The sequence below is a fragment of the Cervus canadensis genome, chromosome 9, assembly GCF_019320065.1.
Source record: "Cervus canadensis isolate Bull #8, Minnesota chromosome 9, ASM1932006v1, whole genome shotgun sequence".
Taxonomy (NCBI): Eukaryota; Metazoa; Chordata; class Mammalia; order Artiodactyla; family Cervidae; genus Cervus; species Cervus canadensis.
Genome location: NC_057394.1, coordinates 4,752,508 through 4,777,224, shown reverse-complemented (window position 1 = coordinate 4,777,224; position 24,717 = coordinate 4,752,508). Strand labels below are relative to the sequence as shown.

Below are 24,717 nucleotides of genomic sequence, written 5' to 3'. Positions count from 1 at the left end.
ACGCGCCGTCGCGCGAGCCCCGCCCCTGACGCTCCCTGCGGAAGGCGTGGCCGCAGCTTCCGAGCGCGCTCGGCTCTTTCCGCCGGCCCGCCGCGCGGGAGGCCGACCTCCTGGCCTCTGCTCCAGCGCGTGTTTGCTTCCTGGTAAGATGCTACTGTCGTGATCTTGGGCTCGTCAGCTTTTGGCTCAGGTGAAAGGTGCCTCAGTACGAACTGACTGACGGCGTTATTTCTTAGGAGCTGATTTCGTCAAGCAGGCCAAAGTGGTGTCAGTGACCCTGGGTATAGACCACTTTCCTCTGAGCTGAGCTCTCTGGTGCTGTGCCTGGCGACGCCCCACTTTATGACGCGGTTGTGCAGCTCACTGGCTGGCAAGAAGGCTGGGATACAGGAAAGCCAGGGGTTAATGCAGCGGTTCAAAGGCCAAGTGCAAAAACTCAGATGTCTCCATCAAAACTGAATTTAGTAAGAGGCTTAAAACTCTCGACAGATAAGCAGAGGGAAAATTAGCAGTTTTCCTTTTGAACAAGTAATAACCTATTAAAAAGGAAATTATTTTGCAATGGCATCAAAAACTGTAAAGTAGTTAGGAATAAAGTTTAAGGAGTTAGAAGATCCTGGTGATGAAATAAATCCATCACTCTTGGTGAAAACAAGACTTGAGTAAATGAAAAAAACGTGCGAGATCTTTGGATGAGAAGTCAGTACCAAAAATAGGCCAATTCTTCCCAAGTCAAATTTGAAAATTAGCACGATTGACAACAGAATCCCAGATTCTCTCGAGGGTGACTTAAAAGTAACTAATTTTAAATTTTGTGTAGAGGATCACACAGTTGTGAATGATCAAGAAAACCCTTAAAAAAAGGAGTAATAATAAAAAAAATTAAACACCAACCTGTTAGCACAGAAATAGGAAAAACCATCAGCAGACTAATAGTACAAATCCAGTTTTTTTCTTTATTTTTTTTAAAATTAATTAATTTACTTATTTTACTTTACAACTTTGTATTGGTTTTGCCATACATTGACTTGAATCCACCATGAGTGTACATATGTTCCCCATCTTGAACCCCCTGCCCACCTCCCTCCCCCCTTTTTTTTAAAGATAGATTCAAGTAAAATAACATTTAATAATATAGAGTGTACAGAATTACCTTGTACTGGAAATATTTCTCTCAGTCTATTACATGTATAATATGTGTATACATATTATGGGCTTGCCTGATGGCTCAGACAGTAAAGAATCTGCCTGCAGTGTAGGAGACCCAGGTTCAATCCCCAGGTTAGGAAGATCCCCTTGAGTAGGAAATGGCAACCCACTCCAGTATTCTTGCCTGGAAAATCCCATGGACAGAGGAGCCTAGCAGGCTACAGTCCATAGGGTCTCAAAGAGTTGGACATAACTGAGTGACTAACACTTTCACACTACACTTCGTGCTTACATATAATTCTCCAAGCAAGACTTCAACAGTACTTGAACCGAGAACTTCCAGATGTTCAAGCTGGATTTAGAAAAGGCAGAGGAACCAGAGATCAAATTGCCAATATCTGTTGGATCATAGAAAAAGCAAGAGAGTTCCAAAAAAACATTTACTTCTGCTTTATGGACTATGCCAAAGCCTTTGACTTAGGCAAAGGTTATTACATGTTGTGAATCACAACAAACTGGAAAATTCTTAAACAGATGGGAATACCAAACCACTTTACCTGCCTCCTAAGAAATCTATACACAGATCAAGAAGCAATAATTAGAACTGGACATGGAACAATGGACTGGTTCCAAATTGGGAAAGGAGTACGCCAAGGCTGTGTATTGTCAGCCTGCTTGTTTAACTTGTATGCAGAGTACATCATGCTAAATGCCACATTACTTTGCTGACAAAGGTTCGTCTAGTCAAAGCTATGGTTTTTCCAGTAGTCATGTATGGGATGTGAAATTTGGACCACAAAGAGAAGCTGAGTGCCAGAGAATTGATGCTTTGAACTGTGGTGTTGGAGAAGATTCTTAAGAGGCCCTTGGACTGCAGGAGATCAAACCAGTCAATCCTAAAGGAAAATCAGCTCTGAATATTCGTTGGAAGAACTGATGCTGAAGCTCCAATACTTTGGCCACTGGATTCGAAGTACTGACTTGGAAAAGACCCTGATGCTGGAATTGATTGAAGGCAGGAGGAGAAGGGTACAACACAGGATGATGATTGGATGGCATCACCAACTCGATGGACATGAGTTTGAGTAAGCTCCAGGAGTTGGTGAAGGACAGGGAAGCCTGGTGTGCTGCAACTGAACTGAACATATCTGGAATGAGGGCCATTTGATGTTAAAGTTAGTTATTTCTTGGTAGTTGATATATTGGTTTCCTAGAGTACCACAGTCAGACTGGTTGCACAAAGCAACAGAAACTTAATCACTTGCAACTCTGGGGTCCAGCCGTCCAAACTCAAGGTGTCGGCAAGATTGGTTCTTTGGGAGGCTTGGAGGGAGACCATATTCCATGCCTCTGTCTTAGTTTGTGGTAGTTGCATTCTCTCTTTCTTTGGCTTTTCAATCTCAGTCTCTGTCTTCACATGGCATTCACTGTGCATCTGTTCTTTTCTTATTCATGTGTGCTCAGTTGTGTCCGACTCTTCACGACTCCATGGCCTGTAGCCCACCAGGCTCCTCTGTCCATGGGATTTCCCAGGCAACAATACTGGAGTGGGTGCCATTTCCTTCTCCAGGGGATCTTTCTGACCCAGAAATTGAACCTGTGTCTCTTGTGTTTCCTGCATTGGCAGGCCGATTCTTTACCACTGTACCACCTGGGAAGCCCAGGTTCCCTTCTTATGTAGATACTAATTCTTTTCATTAGGACCCACCCTAATCCTGTATGGTCTGATCTTAATGCAAGTTAATCTGCAAAGATCCCATTTCCAAATAAGTTCACAAATCCAGGTTGACATGAATTTTGGAGGGATACTATTCAATCTAAGACAGCTGGGTTTTTTAAACTTAACCTTATTTTTCTGCATGTCATGAATCCTTTGATTAGTGCGTGATATTTTACAAAAAGAATAAAGGAATGTGTCTTTAAAAACTGTGAGAAACTCCACCATCTATCATAAAGGTGATGCTTTAATTTAGTGGGAAAAAATGGGTTATTAATAAATGCTGCTGGCATAATTAAAGTAAAAACCTTAAAAATACAGTTAATTTAGAGTTTTGCATCATGTGCTGTGCTTAGTCACACAGTCATTTCTTACTGTTTGTGACCCCATGGACTGTAGCCTGCCAGGCTCCTCTGTCAATGGGGATTCTCCAGGCAAGAATACTGGAGTGGGTTGCCATGCCCTCCTCCAGGAGATCTTCCCAACCCAGGGATCGAACCTAGGTCTCTCACATGGCAGGCAGATTCTTTACCATCTGAACCACTAAGGAATCCCTTTGCATCATAACAGAAAGAAAATTAAGATGGATTGAAATCTAAATATATACAAAAGCATAAAATAGCACTCTTAAATAATGATATGAGACATAAAATGTGTAACTATGAAGCAATGGTTTTACCACCTAGAGATTTGTTTTTAATACAAAATCCTGTGTCCTTTCCCCAGAGATTCTCATAGAGTGCTTGGACCCAAGAGTCTGCATTTTTAGTGAGCACCCCACATGCTTCTCTTGGAGGCACTCCATCAGCAACTGTTTGTGGAAAAGAAAAGTGGATCAAAGCCACTTAAATTACTGGGAACTGTCTTTGAGGATGCACTGAAGCAACGAGGGACACACACACATCAGTTGTCCACTTTATCAAAGTTTCAGCATTGCACACTCCATGAACTTAGACGGAGAGAAACAAAGGTCAGCATCATATCAGACTTCTTACCAGAAACCATGCATAGTAGAAGACAGTGGGGTGACATATTCAGAGTCTTGAAAGGAAAAAAAAAAAGGTGACCTAGAATTTTGTATCCAGCACAGTTATCCTTCAAAAGTAAAAGAGAAATACAGATCTTCTCAGAGAAGCAAAAGTAGACCTGCCTTGCAAGAAACAGTTTTAACAGTTCATCAGAGAGAAGGAAAAGGATAAGGGTCAGAAACTCAGATCTACATAAAGAAGAGTCAGAGAAGAAATAGTGAAGAATCTTAGATTGCCCTTGGAAGCCCTTACTGTTAATGGTGCTGACTGTTAATCTGAATCCCATACTCCTGGAAAACAGTGACAATTAAGAGATTTCTCATACTTGGTGTTTGGAGAAAAAGCTCACTGCAAGGAACCCATCTCCCCCGTAAGACTAAATGAGACTTATAGGAGTACCTTGATTACTTATGAAAAGGCCAGACACAGACCCTCCAAATTTCCATGCTTTATCTCTTAAATGAGCTGAACTATTTTGTCCCCACTGATCAATGGGAGCAAATGTGTGTTAGTCAAACCTTGGTTAAACTTCTGTCATGACATATTTTGAAATGGCTACTACCTCACCCACAAGCCAAACAAGGGGATTTTTCTCCCATCTCCACCATGAGAACCTGATGGGGGTGCTGGAGATAAAATCCATGAAAATGTGGGGGATCCTTGCTTAATCTGTTAGCCCTTTGTCAGTGTCCAGCAGTGTGCTGTGGGAACCACAAAAGCCCTGCTCCTGGTCCCAGAGCTTCTGCTGTGCAGTCCTGTTTTCTCAGTCCTCACCTGTCTGTAGTTTTCAGGGTGTTGGCTTATCCCAGGACCTCAATTCTCTGATGGAGCTAAGAAAATTCATTGACTTTCAGTTTGTGCAGGTCTTCGCTGGTAGCTCAGACGGTAAAGAATCTGCTTACAGTGCAGGAAACCTGGGTTTGATTCCTGGGTCAGGAAGATCCCCTGGAGAAGGAAATGGCAACCCACTCCAGTCCTCTTGCCTGGACAATCCCATGGACAGAGGAGCCTAGTGGGCTACAGTCTATGGGGTTGCACAGAGTCGGACATGACTGAGCGACTAACACTTTCACGCTTTCAGTTTATGCAGCTCTTTTCTCGTTCTGAGGGATGGAGACATGAGTTCCAAGCTTTTTGTTTTGTTTTTACACTTAATTGTTTTAACTCCCACAGGAATCATATACCAGTAACCTAGGAATTCACCTATTTCTTTCAGATAATACAGCCTTAAAAAAATGTGAGTGAGCTGTGACTCATATCTAGGTTTCTTTTCCCCATGTAGTGTGAGCAATCTTTTCTTTAAAAAAAAAAAAAAAAAAGTTGACATATACCAAAGAGTTCCAGAAATTAGTGTTTCAGTACCAGCCTGTTCCTAGTTAGCCATTTTTTTTTTTTTTTGTAATGAGACATTTTAAGAATGGCCTTCCCTCCTCCTTTCTTTCATTTTAGTCTTCAGTTATTAAATTAAATGTAAACTCAGCCATTTTATGTAAGTGCCTTTGTGGGGTTTATAGGCAGGGGGGATTAGCATTTATTGGCAAACCATCATGCCTCAGGAACTGTGCTAAGTGCTCCTCAAGCGTTAAGGCGCGCTGGAAGCAGCTGGGGCTCCAGCTTAAAAGCACATTCTGGCTCAGTTGGTCCAGGGTGGGGCCTGAGTGTCAGCATTCCTCACTGGGTGATGCCTGGTTGCTGGTCTGTGACTGCATTTGCCTTGGCTAATCCCTGCTCACGGATAAGTATTGGGAGACCGGAGAGGAGAAAGGGCTTTTGCACAGCTTCACAGCTGGTCAGTATTTAAATCCAGGTTCTTGACTCCAAAGGGAGGAGGAAATGGCAACCCAGTCCAGTATTCTTGCCTGGAAAATCCCAAGGACAGAGGAGCCTGGTGGGCTGTAGTCCATGGGGTCACAAAGAGTTGGACACGACTAAGCAACTGAGCACTTGACTTCTTAAAAAGAAGTGGCCCTGGGATCCCTGCAGTTAATCATCCCATCTCCCCCACAATCACAGCCCTTTATTTAGATTTCTGTTTAGGACACTGTTATCAGTTGAATTGTGTCCCCCACAAACATATATTCAAGCTCTAACCCCAACCCCCTATGGGTGAATGTGATGTTATTTGAAAATAGCATCTTTACAGATATAATCAAGATGAGATCAAACTGGAGGAGGGGACCCTGAATCCAGCATGATGGGCGCCCTTATAAGAAGAGGATGGTGACAGACACAGAGAGGACAAGGTCACATGAAGACTGAGGCAGAGACTGCAGTGATGAAGCCTCAAACTAAGCAATCCTGAGGATCACCACTAGGAGTGGGAAGAAGTGTTGCCAATCAGGGTTCTTGGCCTCCTTAATCAACGGAAACTGATCAGAGGACAGACAAGAAATTCCGACAAGGCTTTATTGGGGCACTTGCTGCAGCAGTGGGAATGAGAACATGTAACAGGCTCCCCTTCTGGCTCCCTCCCCTCTGGTCATGTTGTGTGCACAGGGCATGTGTGTATCCTGCTGCTTCCCCCCACCTCCTGCTTTTGCTTCCTGGTGGCTCACTGGTAAATAATCCACCTGCAATGCGGGAGACCTGGGCTCCATCCCTAGGTGGGGAAGATTCCCCTGGAGAAGAGATAGGCTATCCACTCCAGTATTCTTGCCTGGAGAATTCCATGGACAGAGGAGCCTCCTGGCTCTTAGGGTCACAAAGAGTCAGACACGACTGATACACACCGGGTTTTGCTCCAGGCTCTGCAGAAGTAACAGTTGGGCTTTTTAGACTCTGTATCTTTTTGTCCAGAATTTGGCCCAACTGCGCATATGTGTGGTTATTTTTAGTCCCTGACAGCTTCTTTGTACCTTGTAGCTCCAGGAGAGGTGTGTCCAGGTGCCGGCACTGCAGCTCTGAAGCAGAGGGTCCTCGTCCCAGCCTGTCTCCAAGGCAGGGAAAGAGTCTCCCCTGGAGGCTCTGGAGAGGATGTCGCTATTCCAACCCCTTAATTTAGGACTTCTAACCTCCAAAACAGTGGGTTTCGTGGATGGCTCGAAGGTAAAGAATCCGCCTGCCAACGCAGGAGACCTGGGTTCACTCCCTGGGTGGGGAAGGTCCCCTGGAGCAGGAAACCAGGCAACCCACTCCAGGATTACCTGAAAATTGCATGCACAGAGGAGTCTGGTGGGCTATGTTGGGGTTCCAAAGGGTTGAACATGACTGAGCACAGCAGTAAAGGTAACCATCTCCATAACTGCAACAATACTGTGCTGGGTTTATTTCTGGTTTTTTTGTAATTTTTTTTTTTTTTTTTTGGCTGTGCTGAGCCTTAATTGCAGTGTGGGCTTTTCTCTAATTGCAGCGAGTGGGGGCATCTCATTGCGGGGGTTTCTCTTGTTGCAGAACTCAGGGTCTAGGGCACACAGGCTTCAGGAGTTGTGGCTTCCAGGCTCTAGAGGACAGGCTGCATAGTTGTGGTGCATAATTGTAGCGACTCCATTGCATGTGGGATCTGCCCACATCAGGGATCGAACCTGTGTCTCCTGCATTGGCAGGCGGATTCTTTTTCGCTGAGCTGCCAGGGAAGTCCAGGTCTGTTGTTTTCAACCACAAATTTTGAGGTAATTGGTTACAGCAGCCATAGGGAACTGACAGAAACACTTCATACAGTATCTTGGTTTCACAGGTCTCTGCCAGGCTGGATTGTCATCAGGCATTTCAGGGGCTCCCGAGAACCCTTGACACCAACACCAGCCCTCATCCTGCTTTGTTTACTTGCTTAATTAGAAAAAAAAAAAAAAATAAGATGTTTACATTATGAAAGTAAATCAGTCGTATTGTACTTAAGAGCAGAGAAGCCTCTGGTTTGCTTTTGCTTTCAAATACTTTTAAAGTACAGCTCTATTCTTCAACAACAACAGAAAATTTCTCCCCAGGGGGGAAAAAAATCTTGTATACATGTGATTAATTGCCAAGATATTTGCTTGAGTCCTGTGCTGCTAAGCAAGTGTTTATCATCTGAAAATCTTGTGACATTTAGAAAAGAAAAACTTCTTGGACTAGCCTTATAATTTGTTCCTCTGTGCTGCAGAAAGTTAAAATTCAGAACCAAGTTTTATTTCATTTCTCTACTCGAATCAAGTACAGCCTTTTGGCTTTAGTTGGACTCGAAGATAAAATAGACTAGGAATAAATTTTTCCTCTTTGCTCTCCATTTAAAAACCCATAGTAGTGGAGGAAAAATAGTATTCATTTTCATGCTGCTGCAACAAGCCACCCCAAAACTTTGGCCTAAAAGAACCATTTTATTATGCACAGAGATTCTGTGTACAGTGGGAGATGCCATCCAACCCATCTCAGAGGACGAGATGGGTTGGATGGCATCACTGACTCAAGGGACATTGAGTCTGAGCACACTCCAGGAGATGGTGAAGGACAGGGAAGCATGGTGTGCTACAGCCCATGGGTTGGTTAAGAGTCAGACACGACTGAGTGAATAACAACAGTGGGAGTGGCTTGTCTCTGCTCCAGGTTGTCTGGGGGCTCGGTTGGGAAGGTTCAGTGGCAGAAAGCAGAAGGGGGACCACGACTCAATGGCCAGGGGCATCATCTGGAAACTCAGCTACATCACCTACCTGTGGCCTGGGCACAGCGTCGGGCCTCGAGCCAGCTCGGTGCCCCCAATGTCAGTGACCCAAGAGAACAAGTGAGGCAGAGACTACCCAAGCCTTTTCTCAACGTGACTTCCAAAGCCATGCCATCACTTCTACTGTATTCTGTTTGTAACCATTGAGTCACCAGGGTTAGTGCAGATTTCAGGGGAAGAGGCCTCTTCCTGAGGACTCACAGAATGTGCAGCTGTGTTTAAAAATCATCACAATAAAAAAAAAAAAAAAAAATCATCACAATACCCTTCACAAATAAATGTTTCAAAGAACATGTAATGAAAGTAGTGCTGCATTCTAGGTGGGAGATACTCTCTCAGGCTTCTGTTTGATTTTGAGTAAGATTTTGCAGCTCTCCAGCCCTCACTGTCCTCAACTGCGGGATGAAGGGCTGAACTAGGTAGGTCCCCAGCGCCTCTGCAGAGCTGTGGTTTTAGAGTTCTTCCTGTAATTGTACCAACTGAAATGTTACAGGTTCCAGTTTGCATTATACAGCTGATGTTTATCTGTCACATTATTTTCTGTTGTCTCCAGTTTTAGAATATTTTTTAAAAGTCTTTCACTTATAGTATCTGCTTTCTTTGCTTTTTGTAGAGTCTTTATTTATTTGCATCCTTCTTTTGGGGTTTCCCTGGTGGCTCAGTGGTAAAGAAACCCCCAGCAATGCAGGACACAAGGGATCGAGCCATAGGTTGGGGAAGAGGCCCTGGAGAAGGAAATGGCAACCCACTCTGGTATTCTTGCCTGAGAAATCCCATGGACAGAGGAGCCTGGTGGGCTACTGTCCATGGGGTTGCAAAGAATAGGACATGACCTAGCAATTAAGCATCAAAAGTAAGTGTAATATTTATAAAAGTAGCCAATAAAACAAGAACTGTTGTTGTTTGTCACTAAGCCATGTCCGACTCTTTGCGACCCCGTGGACTGTAACCCCTCAGGCTCCTCTGTCCGTGGGATTTCCCAGGCAAGAATGCTGGAGTGGGTAGTCAGTCCCTTCTCCAGGAGATCTTCCTGACCCAGGGATCGAACTCAGGTCTCCCGTATTGCAAGCAGATTCTTTACTGTCTGAGCCAGCAGGAAAAGCCCCTTATTTCGTCTCGTTCCTGCCTTTATCCCCCTCACCTGCATGGTTAATTTCTTCTTTCTCCTGGGTTACTTTGTCAGTGTGCAAGGATACTGAATTAACTTCCATGGGGGGAAAAAAAATGCAAGTGCCTGCTTATGCACACTTCTCGAACAGCCTCTGTTTCTTATAGCTTCACCCTTATTCCTTCTGCCCCGAGCTCTTCAGCTGGAAGTCCTGCTCCTCTACGGCAAGAGCTTTGTCCCCGTCACTAATGGCCCTGAGCTCAGGGAACCCAACCGTCCATTTGCAGTCCTGACCTTGAGTCACCACTCGCATCCTGCCGTCCTCCTGAAAACACCGTCCTGGCTCCGTCTCAGGACACCGCACCCTCTCCCCCACTGGCCATTCCTTTGCATTCTCCGTCTCTTCCCCCAGACCCTCTGATTATCTTGTCTGCCCTGGAGATCCCACAGGCCCTGCATACCACACCACCTGCATGCTCCTGACCCTCCCAAACTTGTATTTCCAGCCTGACCTTTTCCCCCACGGTTCAGACTTGTATATCGAGCCACCTGCTTAATATTTCCACTTGGAGAGGTCCTAAGAATTTCAACTGGAACCTGTTCAGAACCAAACTCCTGATTGCTGATGTTCCTTAGGGAGCCTTCATGCGTCTCCAGTTCGTCCCACCTCAGTTGTTCCAGCCATACCTCTTCCTCTCCTGTATGTCCAGTCAATCACCAAGTCCTGTGAGCTCCAGCTTAGCTTCACAGCTTGAATCTAGTCCTGTCACTGGCTCACGTGATCAGTTTTCCACATAGCTACAAAGGCGCTTGTTTAAGTGATGTGAGTCAGAGCACACTTCCTACATACAGAACTTTCATCCGCAGCCACTTCCCTAGTAGCTCAGTTGGTACAGAATCTGCCTGCAGTGCAGGAGACCCCAGTTCAATTCCTGGGTCAGGAAGATCCGCTGAAGAAGGGATAGGCTACCCACCCCAGTATTCTTGGGCTTCCCTTGTGACTCAGCTGGTAAAGAATCTGCCCGCAATGCGGGAGAGCTGGGTTCCATCTCTGGGTTGGGAAGAATTCCCCTGGAGAAGGGAAAGGCTACCCACTCCAGTATTCTGGCCTGGAGAATTCCATGGACTCTATAGTCCATGGGGTCGCAAAGAGTCGGACACGACTGAGTGACTTTCACTTTCACTTTGATCCACAGCTGCAAAGGGCCCCCAGCACTCTAAAAATCTCTGCACATGTGCTGGTTTATCTCGGTCCAGCTGCCTTGGCCTGCCCTCCCCACCCCGTCCTGCCCCGGGGCCTTTGCACTGGCTGCTTCTCCACCCCCAGACGGTCACAGGTTTATTTCCTCACTACATTTGGGGCTCTGCGCGTCGTTCATGTTCCCTCTGCTGCTTTCCGGTGTGCTGAGACCCCCGTCCTCCCGGACGCGTCTGATCGTGCTGAGTGAGATTTCTCTCCCGCCCCTCTTCCCATGCTGCGCTCTGACTTCTGCTGTATGTTCCTCCTGCTGGTCACCGTTCCTTCGTTGTTGTGCCTGTGACTTCCGCAGAAGCTCCCAAAGGCAAGGCTCCTGTGCATCTCATTTATGCCGAGTCCTTCGTGCCTAAGCGGTGCCCAGAATGTACTGTTTGCTCAGTCAGGATGGGCTGAGTGAATAAACGAATGAACGAATAAAAATGCAGAAACAAGCCCATGTTTATTTATAATTGTGTTCTATGGATATAATGAAGGTGGTATTATGCAACAGCCAATAAATGATATTTGTTTATTGGTACTGGGATGATTAGCTAACTAACCACTTGGGAAAAAATAAATTTCATGTCCTACCTGTTTGCATATAAATAAATCAATAAATATAAGGTGAATTAAAGCCTTAATGTTTTTATGTTTTATGCACCTAGACACACATTTTCTTTTTTATTCATATTTTACATATTTTAAAGGTAGAAAATGAAACCGTACTCGTGCTTGAAGGATTTTTATTTTCTTACATGTATATTTTGGGAAACTGTCAAAATGTGACTGAGGAAAAAGTGGTAAGAGAAAATATTTCTAAAGTTTAATAAGAATTTAAAGAGTCTTATGATGAAAGTTTTAAGACAATGTTTAAAATTAAATGACCTGGTAAATAAGATTTCAACACATTGTAAAGACCAAACAGCCTTAAAATATAAAAATAGCTTATAAGTCAGTAACAAAAGTGAATATCCCACTAAGGAAAGGGCATGAACTTCACTAAAGAATCAAAGATAGATATTAACATTGTCACTAATAACTATAAAGACTCATACATTTAAACAGTAAATGGTTCTATTTTTTTACCACATAATGAAGGTTTTTTTAAATGCTGATGTCAACAATTATTTTACTGGTAGGGGAAAATGTATTCCTGCTCACTGCAAGTTTAAAATAGTGCAACTTTTCTGGACAATAATTTGCACTACTAAATTTTTTTTAAAAATGCAAGCCAATCAAGCTCAAATGTATACTTCTTGGAATTGTTTGTAATAGTTAAAAACAGGAATACAGTATACATACTCAAAAAGAAGGGGGTTATAAGATGATGATATATATCCATATAATATATATCCAATGAAATAGAATGAAATCACCATGAATACTGATAGGTGTATAATATTCATATGGAAATATATATAGTAAAGAAATGGTTGAAAAACATTGATAGTATTGTTCAGTTTTTGTTAATTTTTATTAAGTGTGTTTGTTTACATGTTTATTATATGAAATCATAGCAAAATAACTATGCCAGTACAATAAAAATAGTATTCTTAGTAGGAAAAATATGAATTACCAAAGATTAATTTACAATTTTTAAATTAAAAATGAAATGTAAATAGGACATTTAAAAGATAAGTAAAATATGAAAATTTATCATAAGTGCACAAGAGAAAAATATCAGTTGATAATTGGCACATTTGCTTTATCTTTTTTCTACACACCTAATATAAAAATATACTGTTCATACTGTTCACGGGGTTCTCAAGGCAAGAATACTGAAGTGGTTTGCCATTTCCTTCTCCAGTGGACCACATTCTGTCAGACCTCTCCACCGTGACCTGACCATCTTGGGTGGCCCCACACGGCATGGCTTAGTTTCATTGAGTTAGACACGCTATGGTCCTGTGATCAGATTGGCTAGTTTTCTGTGATTATGGTTTTAGTGTGTCTGCCCTCTGATGCCCTCTCACAACACCTACCAGCTTACTTGGGTTTCTCTTACCTTGGACATGGGGTATTTCTTTACGGCTGCTCCAGCAAAGTTTTTTGGGCTCCAAAATCACTGCAGATAGTGATTGCAGCCCTGAAATTAAAAGACGCTTACTCCTTGGAAGGAAATCTATGACCGACCTAGATAGCATATTAAAAAGAAGAGACATTACTTTGCCAACAAAGGTCTGTCTGATCAAGGCTATGGTTTTTCCAGTGGTCATGTATGGATGTAAGTGTTGGACTGTGAAGAAAGCTGAGTGCCGAAAAATTGATGCTTTTGAACTGTGTGTTAGAGAAGGCTCTTGAGAGTCCCTTGGACTGCAAGGAGATCCAACCAGTCCATCCTAAAGGAGATCAGTCCTGGGTGTTCATTGGAAGGAGTGATGCTGAAGCTGAAACTCCAATACTTTGGCCACCAAATGAGAAGAGCTGACTCACTGGAAAAGACCCTGATGCTGGGAGCGATTGGGGGCAGGAGGAGAAGGGGACGACAGAGGATGAGATGGCTGGATGGCATCACCGACTCGATGGGCATAAGTTTGAGTAAACTCCGGGAGTTTGTGATGGACAGGGAGGCCTGGCGTGCTGCGATTCATTGGGTCGCAAAGAGTCGGACACGACTGAGCGACTGAACTGACTGACTGACTGAATATAAAAATATACTCTTGTTGAAAATATTCAAATGGTAAAGCACTTGCCGGCCACCGCAAGAGATGTAAGAGACGCAGGTTCGACCCCTGGGTTGAGAAGATCCCCTGGAGGAGGGCATGGCAACCCACTCCAGTGTTCTTGCCTCCCATGGACGGGGGAGCCTGGGAAGCCCCAGTCCATAGGGTTGCAAAGAGTCGGACGTGACTGAAGCGGCTTAGCACACAGCACACATGGATGACTGTCTCCCTCGGTATTTTTTCCACAGAGATAACGTCTATTATATTTATTCCTTATACCTCTAGATGTTTTCCTGTATTTATCAAATATATTATTTGTTTACTTTTTAAAATGACTTAACCACATGTCTTAGGAGTTTTAGCCTGTCAATAAAATAGAGATTGAACATGTTTTTTAAACACTACATAATATTCCAGAGCACATGAACAGTATTGTTATTGAACTATTTTCCTTGAATAATTCTGTTTATTTACCCAGGCTTCCCTCATAGCTCAGCTGGTAAAGAATCTGTCTGCAATGCAGGGGATCCCAGTTCAATTCCTGGGTTGGGAGGATCCCCTGGAGAAGGGACAGGCTACCCACCCCAGTATTCTTGAGCTTCCCTTGTGGCTCAGCTGGTACAGAATCCCAACAAAAAATGTATGTGTCAACACTGCAGCAGATCCTGTAGACCGATGAGAGAAGGATGAAACAGTCTTAGTAGCCATTCTACTTGGTCACTTCCACTTTGGGGCTAAACTTGGAGGATCCAAGTTCTTCTTCAAGTTCATTGTCTTTTACCAAAAAAAAAATTAAGGATTATTTTTTCTCCAACGTCCTGGGAATTATCTCTGCAAGACGCCTTCTCCTACTAACCCTGCCTTGTTTAAACAGTCTTCACCTCTCTGATCAGCAGCACCGCCCAAACAAATGCTATTGGCTCATCAACACTTTCTGGTTTTGCTGAATGGGGTGTGTGTTTGGGGAGACAGGGAGAAAGGCAGGAAGGATCTGAATAAGACTGGCAGCTTCAGTGGCCTTTGAAAGCCTGGCGTTTGGCAGACAACACCGCTTTAAAGATTCACCTGCATGATATCTGAAGGTCAGAACAAAGAGAGGCCATTCAGAACTTTAAGTCTATGATTCTCTTATTTGCTTGGATGAGTATGGACTCCAGCTCATTTTTAAATAACTGACATTTCTTGCTATGGCTTAAGTTGGCTTCCTCAAGGTTGGTTCCACTCGATAGTGGTAGGATTAAAATGCAAAGTCATGCATGGGTAGAGTCCATTTATATCTTCCGGGAAAGTCATTATTATTTTTGCTTAAACAAGCTGTATATCACGCTGGGCACCACCAATGAGTCCGCAGTCATTTTATTTTAAACGTGGGCCTCCGTGGTTGGTCACCGAAGCTCTGCAGGCATGGGGGAGGGTGTGTGGGTGGATTGCCCATGTGTGCCTTCATGAGCATTTATTTAGAAAACTTAGGGGTTGGAATAAAAGCAAAACTTTATCCCAATTGAGAGGGAATAAGGTTTCTTTATTGCTACTACCCAATCTCCCTTCTCATTTCCAGTTAGAACTTACTATAGGACTTTTCCTTTAAGCACAGTTGTTTAGTTGCTAAGTACTGTTTGAGACCCCAGTGAACACGTAAACAACAATCTCCATACCCTTCCCAAGGGAGTATCCTGGTGGCTTGGTGGTAAAGAACCTGCCTGCCAATATAGGAGACCTGGGTTCAATCCCTGGGCTGGGAAGATCCCCTGGAGAAGGAAATGGCAACCCTCTCCAGTATTCTTGCTGGGAAATCCCATGGACAGAGGAGCCTGGAGGGCTACAGTCCATGCGGTCACAAAGAGTCGGACACAACTGAGTGACTTAGCACGCACACCCTTCCCAAACCCCAACAGAAAGACAGAAAACTCAGTTTAGAGACTTCTCTGGTGGCCCAGTAGTTGACTTCACCTTCCAGTGGAAGGGGTGCCAGCTCAATCCCTGGTTGGTGTGGGCTGAGATCCCACATGCCTTGTGGCCAAAAAGCCAAAACAAAAAACAGAAGCAATATGTAACAAATTCAGTGAAGACTTTAACAATGGTCCACATTAAAAAAAAAAAAAAAACTTAATATACATATATTTTTTTAAAAAAGGAATGGAACAGAAATAAAGGACATGCTGCGATATGGAAAGAACAGAAGTCATGATTTCAGGCAATCTGAAGTCATCAACCAAAAATGAATCAGTCAAGTTGCTTGAAAGCAAAGTGAAAGTGAAAGTCACTCAGTCGTGTCCAACTCTTTGCAGTCCATGGAATGCTCCAGGCCAGAACACTGGAGTGGGTAGCCTTTCTCTTCTCCAGGGGATCTTCCCGACCCAAGGATCAAACCCAGGTCTCCTGCATTGCAGGTGGATTCTTTACCAGCTGAGCCACCAGGGAAGCCCCTCCTCATCCCATGCACTTTCTTGCACGCCTCAAACCTCCACCCCCTTTCCTGTCCTCAGTCTCCTCTCCTCCTCTAGTTCAGGGGAAACAGAAAGCAATCAGAAGAGAACCTCTGGAGTCTCCCATCGGTGCCCCTGCCCTCCTGTTCAGGTGAATATACCCCCTTATATTTAGTCTGTCTTTTCCTCTGTTCACAGAGGTGAACTGGGGCTTCCGTGGTAGCTCAGCGGTAAAGGACCCACCTGCCAGTGTCCTCCAAACTATCCTTCCTCTTGGCATCATCATGTTTCTTCTCTATTAGATCATCCCTATTAGCAAAAAAACAAAACAAAACAAAACATTTTTTCCATTTAAAAAAGACCTCCTTGGGACTTCTCTGGGCGTCCAGTGACTGAGACTTCGTGCTCCCAATTCAGGGGGCCAGAGCTTGGTTCCTGGTCAGGGAACTAGATCCCACATGCCACAACTAAGAGTTTGCATGCTACAACTGAAAAAAAAAAAAGATTCTGGAAAAATCAAAGATACCCAGTGTTGCAGCAAACACCTGGGGCAGCCAAATAAATAATGTTTTTTTAAAGAAAAGTCCCCTTGATCCTGTGTACTTGTCTGGCTGCAAGTCCATTTTCTGCCCCATTTGCAGCAGTGCTTCCCGGAAGAGCTGTCTACACCCGCTGGGTGCGGTTCCTCCCTTCCCGTTCTCTCTCGAATACACTCAGCAGGTCTGTGCTCCTGCCTCACTACCCAGCCTGCCATCATTGTTGTTCAGTGACTCAGTCACGGCAGACTCTTTGCAACCCCGTGGACTGCAGCACGCCAGGCTTCGCTGTCCTTCACCATCTCCCAGAGTTTGTTCAAATTCATGCCCATTGAATCGGTAATGCCATCCAACCATCTCATCCTCTGCCTCCCCCTTCTCCTTTTGCCTCCAGTCTTTCCCAGCATCAGGGTCTCTTCTAGTGAGTCGGCTGTTCACATCAGGTGGCCAAAGTGTTGGAGTTTCAGCTTCAGCATCAGTCCTTCCAATAAACATTCAGGGCTGATTTCCTTTAGGACTGACTGGTTGATGCTATCATTAAGGTCTGAGTGCTATTCGTGTTGCTAAACCTACATGGACCGTGGCCCCTGACCTAGTGACATGGGCATAGATAACCTCAAGGTAGGACAAGACTGTGTCTATCTCTACCCCGGGCCTCACTGGGGGCTCATCTCAGGGGAGTCATACATTCTTGCTTAGCTTTTCCTCCTGGTCTGTCCCACTTCCAGTACTAACCCTGACCCTTCTCCCAAGGTCACTCTGAATACGCCTCCTGAGTGGATAACCTCTCGCAGGCTCGGCTCCTAGCAACCCAACCCAAGACAGCTCCTCTGTGCTCATTGCTGGGTGTTGAGAGGAAAAGTGTCCATATCTGTGTCAAATAGGAGACTTTGCTGTCATTGTTAACCTTTGCCAAGATTCCAGTCTGTCATGTGTCTGATACTTTCGGAGCTAAATGTTCTACTTAATTCCTCTGTCTCCCTGACCTAGTTTCACTCAGATAATAGCTTGCTGTGAAAATTGTAACTAGCCTCTAGCACAGTGTCCAATAATTAACACAGATCTGGCAACAGAAGACATCCAATACATATTTTTGAATGAAGCAGTAATTTGGCCCTCTGATGGAACATTGTCCATTTGCCTCATATGGTCATCATTTTAGTAGGTATCTTCTGCCCTGTAAGATCCGGATGTTTGAGAGAATGCTGACTTCTGCTTCCACAGAAAGTGTGAAAGTGAAAGTGTTAGTCACTCTGTCGTGTCCAAATCTGTGCATGACCCCGTGAACTGTAGCCCACCAGGCTCCTCTGTCCATGGAATTCTCCAGGCAGGAATACTGGAGTGGGCTGCCATTCCCTTCTCCAGGGGATCTTCCCGACCCAGGGATCGAACCCAGGTTTCCTGCATTGGAAGCGGATTCTTTACTGTCTGAGCTACCAGGGAAGCCCACAGAAGCAGGGCATAAACTGAAAAGACAAAGTTCTTCTAAAGGATAAGCTCCTTGAGAATGCAAAAAGAATCTAGCACAGATGTCTTCACAAAAGCAGTCTCTTAGCAAATGACACTTCAGAATGTCCAAGAACCTTGTGGTTGAAGTTGTTTATTTATTTTATATTTATTTATCTGACCGTCTCGAGTCTTAGTTGGGTGCTCAGGACTTCTCTAGTTGTTGCCCCGGGGAATGTGGACTCTTAGTTCCCTGACCAGGGACCAAGCTCGCGCCCCCTCCATTGGTTGCTCAGAGTCTTAAGCAGTGGACCGCCAAGCAAGTCCCCCAGTAGATATCTCAATTGCAGGCTTATCAGAGACCTTGAGGCAGAAGAACCAGCTGAGCTCTACCTGGACTCCTGACCCAGAAAAAAGTGAGATAATAAATGTTGTTCTAAGCCACCACATTTCAGGGGAATGAGTTACTTATCAGTAGAAGCTAACACTCCATGATGAAGTTGTCAGATGCTTGCATCTGTTTCTAGCGAATCATTTGGACGTAAGGGAAATATGATCAGAAGTCATTCTGAGCAGAAAATTATGGGAAAGAGCAGAGATGTGAGTGGACTTTGATTAAAAACCAGTGTCAGCTTATAAACTGTTGAGTGTGTGTGTCTGTGTGCTAAGTCGTGTCAGATTCTCCAGGCAAGAATACTGGAGTGGGTTGCCATTTCCTTCTCCACGGGCCTTCCCCACCCAGGGATCGAACCTGCATCTCCTGCATTGCAGGTGGATTCTTTACCACTGAACCACCGGGAAAGCCACAGCTTACAAACGAGTTTTAGGAAAACTAGAAGTACTCCAGTGTTGACAAAAATTATCCCTTTTTAGTAGCCAAGTGATCATACCGTGTATTCTAAGTTTAAAAACTTAATGAACCAGAGATCCTTGAGGTTTTACTTTCCTGGACAAGCACAGTGGTTTGTTCATAAAACCTAATAGTTTTCCTTGCCAAATGCTGTAATCTTTTTTAAGCTGCATATTATCAATATTTTTTTTAATAGTTTTTCTTCCCTTTAAATATGTGCTAACCTTTGACTGTAGCTGCACTTTTTCCTTCTCTGCTGGTAACCATGATGTCCTGGCTTCCATATTTGATTGTCTGTGGCCCCTTCTTCCCTGCGAACCAAGGGAGAAACTCAGAGGGGCTTCATAGTCTTTTTCTTACAGGGCTACAAAATAAGAGGATGAGGGGGATATCCTTAATTGAACTGAGCTGATAACATGTCAAGACAAGTTACAGCTGAGACTGTTAAAGTGAAAAAAATGAGCAAGTATGATAATCTTATCAATGAGCTCAGCTTTGTTTATTATTTGTAAGTGTAGGGAGAAAATAATTTTCTTTGCTGTGATGTGGATCATCTTATGGAAAACAAATCTCCTCTTTACAACACAGCTTGCTGTAGAGTACATAGTCAGGCATGCTTTTCCTTTCGTTGTTAAAATTTTAATTTCAATTTTTTAAATTTTAATTTAAAACTTTTTTTAATTGAATTTTTTTTTTTGCTTTTGACTGCACTGGGTCTTCATTGCCAAGTGAAGGCTTTCCTAGTTTCGAGAAATGGGGGCTTCTCTCCGTTGTGGTGCTCGGGTTTCTCACGGCGGAGACTTCTCTTGCAGAGTACAGGCTCTGTGTGTGAAGGCTTCAGTACTGGGGCATCGTCGTTGTGGTGTTCGGTCTCTAGAATTCAGGCTCAGTAGTTGTGACGTATGGACTTAGTTGCTCCGGGGGGGCATGTGGGATCTTCCCGGACCAGGGACTGAACCCTTGTCCCCTGCATCAGCAGGCGGATTCTTACCTACTTTGCCAGCAGGGAAGCCCCAGGCCTGGTTTTTAATGAGATTCATGGAAATTATGCAGGATTGAGAGCTAGCTCCTTACGCAAACTACCCTGTTCAGGGCAGGAGGTCTGACATCCCAGGCTCGGCCTCCTCAGTGCCAGCAGCTCCCCTTTCATAGCTGTGACAATCGAAATACTCCCACAAATCTTTAAAACTCCCTTCTGAGTGGTGGCGTCCCTACTGAAAAATCACTGCTCCATTGTTTAAAACTCCTCATCAAGTTCCGTCAGCTCAGCTGTCAATACAGACCCCGCTGTGTGTAGCATGATTAGCCCTTGAGCAGGACTCCACCCTCAGCCGGGGAAGGGAGCAGAGGACTTAGACCGTGTTCATCTGATGACAACGGTTGGTTCAGCATAGACGGCCCAATCAAAGCTGATGACACAGGTGGAGCTTTTGCTTAATATCTGCAGAAAGAGGCTGCAGTCTTCCCAGCCTACTTGAAGGACAGGGGTTGTGGCTGTGGAACGCCTATAGTCACTTTGAATCTTGTAGACAACCCAGTGGAATGCTTATTTGGCTCTGGTTCCCTGTAGACGCGTGTTCTTAGAAGGAAAGCTGTGACAAACCTAGACAGCGTATTAAAAAACAGAGACATCACTTTGCTGACAAAGGTCCACATAGTCAAAGATATGGTTTTTTTCAGTAGTCATGTATGGATGTGAGAGTTGGACTATGAAGATGGCTGAGTGCTGAAGAATTAATGCATTCGAGCTATGGTGCTGGAGAAGATTCTTAAAAGTCTCTTGGACTCCAAGGAGATCAAACCAGTCAATCCTAAAGGAAATCAACTCTGAATATTCACTAGAAGGATCGATACTGAAGCTGAAGCTGCAATACTTTGGCCACCTGATGAACAGAGCCGAATCACTGGAAAAGACCCTGATGCTGGGGAAGATTGACGGCAAATGAGAAGGGGGCGGCAGAGGATGAGATGGTTAGATAGCATCACCCACTCAATGGAAATGAATTAAAGCAAATTCCAGGAGATGGTGGAGGACAGAGGAGCCTGGCGTGCTGCTGTGACTGAACACCAACAAAGTACTACTAGATTTGAGGAGAAGGGAACTATATTCCTGCTTTATGGGTTTATGTTTATGTACATAACAGTTTGGCCAAGGAAGAACTCGTATGTGTAATCTGTGATCCTAGTACTTTGACAGAATATTTTCATTGTGCTGCCTTGACCCCTGAGCCAGTTATGTTGTTTTCAAAGCTATAACCTGAGCACTTAGGGGAGGGGAGAAAAAGCAGGGTCAACACAAAGGTGCTCAGAAACAGTTTTCCTGTCCTGATTATTTTGTTTATTGTCTATTTCCCCCACTAGAATCTAATCTTCATAAGGGCAAGAATTTTCACCTGTTTTGTTTATCACTGTATTTTCAATGCCTCGGATCGTGCTGCTGAGAGATGAGGAAAAGGTTAGTCTTGCTTTTCTGGTTTTCTGTATTTGCTGCCTAAATGGTTTTCATTGATATCTACTTTCTTTCTGTTTTTTTTTTTTTTTTTTAAGACCTTTTATTACGGGAAAAATTTAAATACATACAAAGTAGAGAATACATAGATACATCTCCTTGTAGCCATTATCCAACTTCGCCATTGTTATGGCCAATTCAGTTTCAAGGGTACCTACCTCCCAGTTCATCAGTAACGTCTCTGCTTTAACCACTATCCAGTACTGACTCACCCATCTCCAGCAGAACCAAGGACGGTCAGGGTCTCCCCGGCCTCCAGGGACGGGGCTTTGTTTCCAGCTGGGAGCTGGATGATCCACTCTCCAATTCTGTGTCAGAGGCTGTGTCCTCGGGTAGCTCCAGGCACCCACTCCTTGCGGCAGGCTCTCTGGGAAACAGACGTGGAGAGGAAGATTTGTGTGAGACAAGTTTCCTGAGGCGTGACCTTGGGGTCTTGGCCTCTAGAGGGATAGCAGAAGTGACCCCAAGCAGCGGATGCTAAACTGTCTTGGTGGTTGTGGCAGACCTCTGTCAGCCCCACTGGATCCTGAGCCGAGACGGCATTTGGAGCCAAGCCGCCAGGCCGGGGTCCACGCCTCTGTCTTGTCACCTCCCACCGTGGACCAGTCACTGCAGACTGTGAACTGGGACAGGGTGGCTTTCATCACCTGGGCCGGTTCCCAGGGAGGGACTCAGCAGAGAGCTTGGAGCCACCAACACTTTCAGCGGCTGGGGGACCGTGGGGGTACCTGCCACCACTGTCCCCTGTTACCGTCTCGCGGCCCACCCGTCCCTCACTGAGCACTGCTGCACCCCAGACCCCATTCTCAGGCTTTATCTTCTTGGCCACACATGTCTTTAGTGGCTCAGACAGTAAAGAATCTGCCTGCAGTGTGGGAGACCCAGGTTCCATCCCTGGGTGGGGAAAGATTCCCCTGGAGGAGGAAATGGCAATGCACTCCAGTATTCTTGCCTGGGAAATCCCATGGACAGAGGAGCCTGGCGGACTACAGTCCATGGGGTCGCAAAGAGTTGGACATGATTGAACGACTAACACTCACTTTTCTTTGGGGGAGGGTGGGGGGCACATGACATCCGCTGCCCTGGCCTGAACTTGCCCCTTGCCTTGTCCCCAGGCTTCCAGGCCACTGGTTTGCACTTCTGTTTGCTCCTGGCCCCTCTGGACTGGCCACCCTTTGCATCACGTGAGTCTCCCCCTGCCCACTGCCCCTACCCTGGCCTTAACCACCACCCTGCCTTGCCGGCTGCAGACCCGGGCCCCGCCTCGCAGCATGGATGTCAGCCCTCACGGGAGTGGACCCGGGACGCCCTCTGCGCGCGTTTCTCCCTTCCTGTCTCAGTCTCCAATTCTGCTCCCTCCTTCCTTCCCCCAGACCACGCTCCACGCTGCTGCTGGGGGACGCATCCTCAGAGACACGATCGGATTCAGGCAGGAGTAGTTACTGAACACGTGCCAGGTCCCCCGTCCAGGTGCTCTGGGCCTGCCATGGCCCGCAGTGCAGACTAGGTCTGCTCTCCTGGAGCTGACATTTCATGGGGAGATGCAGGCACTGATGGGAAAGAAACCAATGGATGCCTGAGTGAACGGGTGAGTCAGTACTGGATAGTGGTCAATGCTATGCCAAGAACTGGAATAAAGCGAGAGGGTGACGGCCGGGCTGGCAAAGGTCTGTTGTCTAATGGGTTCCGTGTTGACTTTGTGTGTGTGTGTGTGTGTGTGTGTGTGTAAATCGATCAGTCGTGTCCGACTCTTTGCAACCCCATGGACTGGAGCCCGCCAGGCTCTCTGTCCACGGGATTCTCCAGGTAAGAATACTGGAGTGGGTTGCCATTTCCTTCTCCATGCAACTCTGTGTTTGTGTGTTTGTGTGTGTGTGTGTGTGTGACTCAGTCGTGTCCAACTCTCTGTGACCCCATGGACTGTAGCCCGCCAGGCTCTCTGTCCATGGGATTCTCCAGGCAAGAACACTGGAGTGGGCTGCCGGTTCCCTCTCCAGTGTTGACTTGAACGTGGAGCGGAAGGCTCCGTGGAGACAAGTTCTGCATGCCCCCTGCCCCCCACCAACAGGGAGAGCTAAGGATGTTCTTCCTGCTGTGGACTCGGTCATCCAGGTCAGCTTTGCCTGGACGGCCAGTGGTGGCCTGGGGTCCTCCTTCCCCGTCTCCCCTTGTCCCCCCCGGACCCCCCTGTGCTGGAACAATGTCCCCTATGAGCCCCAGTGACAAAAGCTGCACTGGCTTCAGCAGGTTTATTCTTATCAGTGGCAGAACCCAGACCATGAACAACCTCCTTCAATGACAGCTCTTGCCGGAGGTTTGGGAAATGCTGACTAGGACGCACTGTGGCTTTTTTTAACCGCAGGTGCAGGCTCATTCCCGCTGAGCCGGCCCTGGGCCTGTGTGCAGGGACACACGGGGGGGTCTCCTCCCAGCCCAGCACCCCCCCAATTCCCCTCACCGAGGTTATGGAGGAAGCCTGTATTAAATAGGAAAACTAAACACCAGCCAAAGGAAACCAAGTGTGATAGGAGCCGGTCCCACGTGGCTGATAATTCCCGAGAAGTCCCAGTTCTCATACGGAGCCCAGGGCTTCATCTCCCTGCACCCCTCGCCGGGGGGCCCGGGAAAAGAGGAACAGAGATCCCCCTCGACCGAGAAACGGGAGCCCCCCCAACCTTACTTTGCAGGCCCCCACCTTTGCTTGTTTATCAGGGCGCCTGATCATTAACCCGCAGACATGGATGACAGAGTCCCTAAAAGCCCCTGATGTCCCTGCCGGGGCTCCTCCGCACCCTGGCGCCACCCCTCCTTCCCGGACTTGGGCTCAGGCGCCATCACGGCCCCGTCCCCCTCCCCCCTGCACCCCCTCCCCCACTCCCCCCGCCTTCCCCTGCTCACCCGGTCTCGGTCCCCCCTGCTCACCTCCTTCCCCGCTGCTCACCCCCTCCCCTGCTCATATCCCTCCCCCACTCCTCCCCTTCCCCCCTCCTCACTCCTTCCCCCTTCTCACCCCCTCCCCCCTGCTCGCCCACTCCTCACCCCTCTCCCACTCCTCACCCCTCTCCCACTCCTCACCCCCTCCCCTGCTCACCCCCTCTCCCTCACCCCTCACCACCCTCCCCCCTGCTCACCACCCCCTCCCCCTGCTCACACCCTGCCCCCTGCTCACAACCCCTCCCCACCCCTCCCCCCCTCTCCTGCTGCTCTCTCCCTCCCCCTCCCCCTGCTCAGCCCCTCCCCCCTTCTCCCCCCCTCCCCCCTGCTCGCCCACTCCTCACCCCTCCCCCACTCCTCACCACCCACTCCTCCCCCTCCCCCCTCCTCACTCCCTCCCCCACTCCTCCCCTCTTCCCCTACTCACCCACCCGGTCTCCCCTGCTCACCTCCTCCCCCGCTGCTCACCCCCTCCCCTCCT

General features: G+C 46.4%; 1 long non-coding RNA gene across 1 annotated transcript; it reads left to right on the top strand.

The window, feature by feature from the left end:
* Nucleotides 1-63: 63 nt before the first annotated feature.
* Nucleotides 64-22,884, top strand: LOC122447196. Its single transcript, XR_006271162.1, has 4 exons — nucleotides 64-143; nucleotides 21,155-21,248; nucleotides 22,418-22,486; nucleotides 22,676-22,884. It is a non-coding gene; the product is annotated as an uncharacterized LOC122447196 (long non-coding RNA).
* The last annotated feature ends 1,833 nt before the right edge of the window (nucleotides 22,885-24,717 follow it).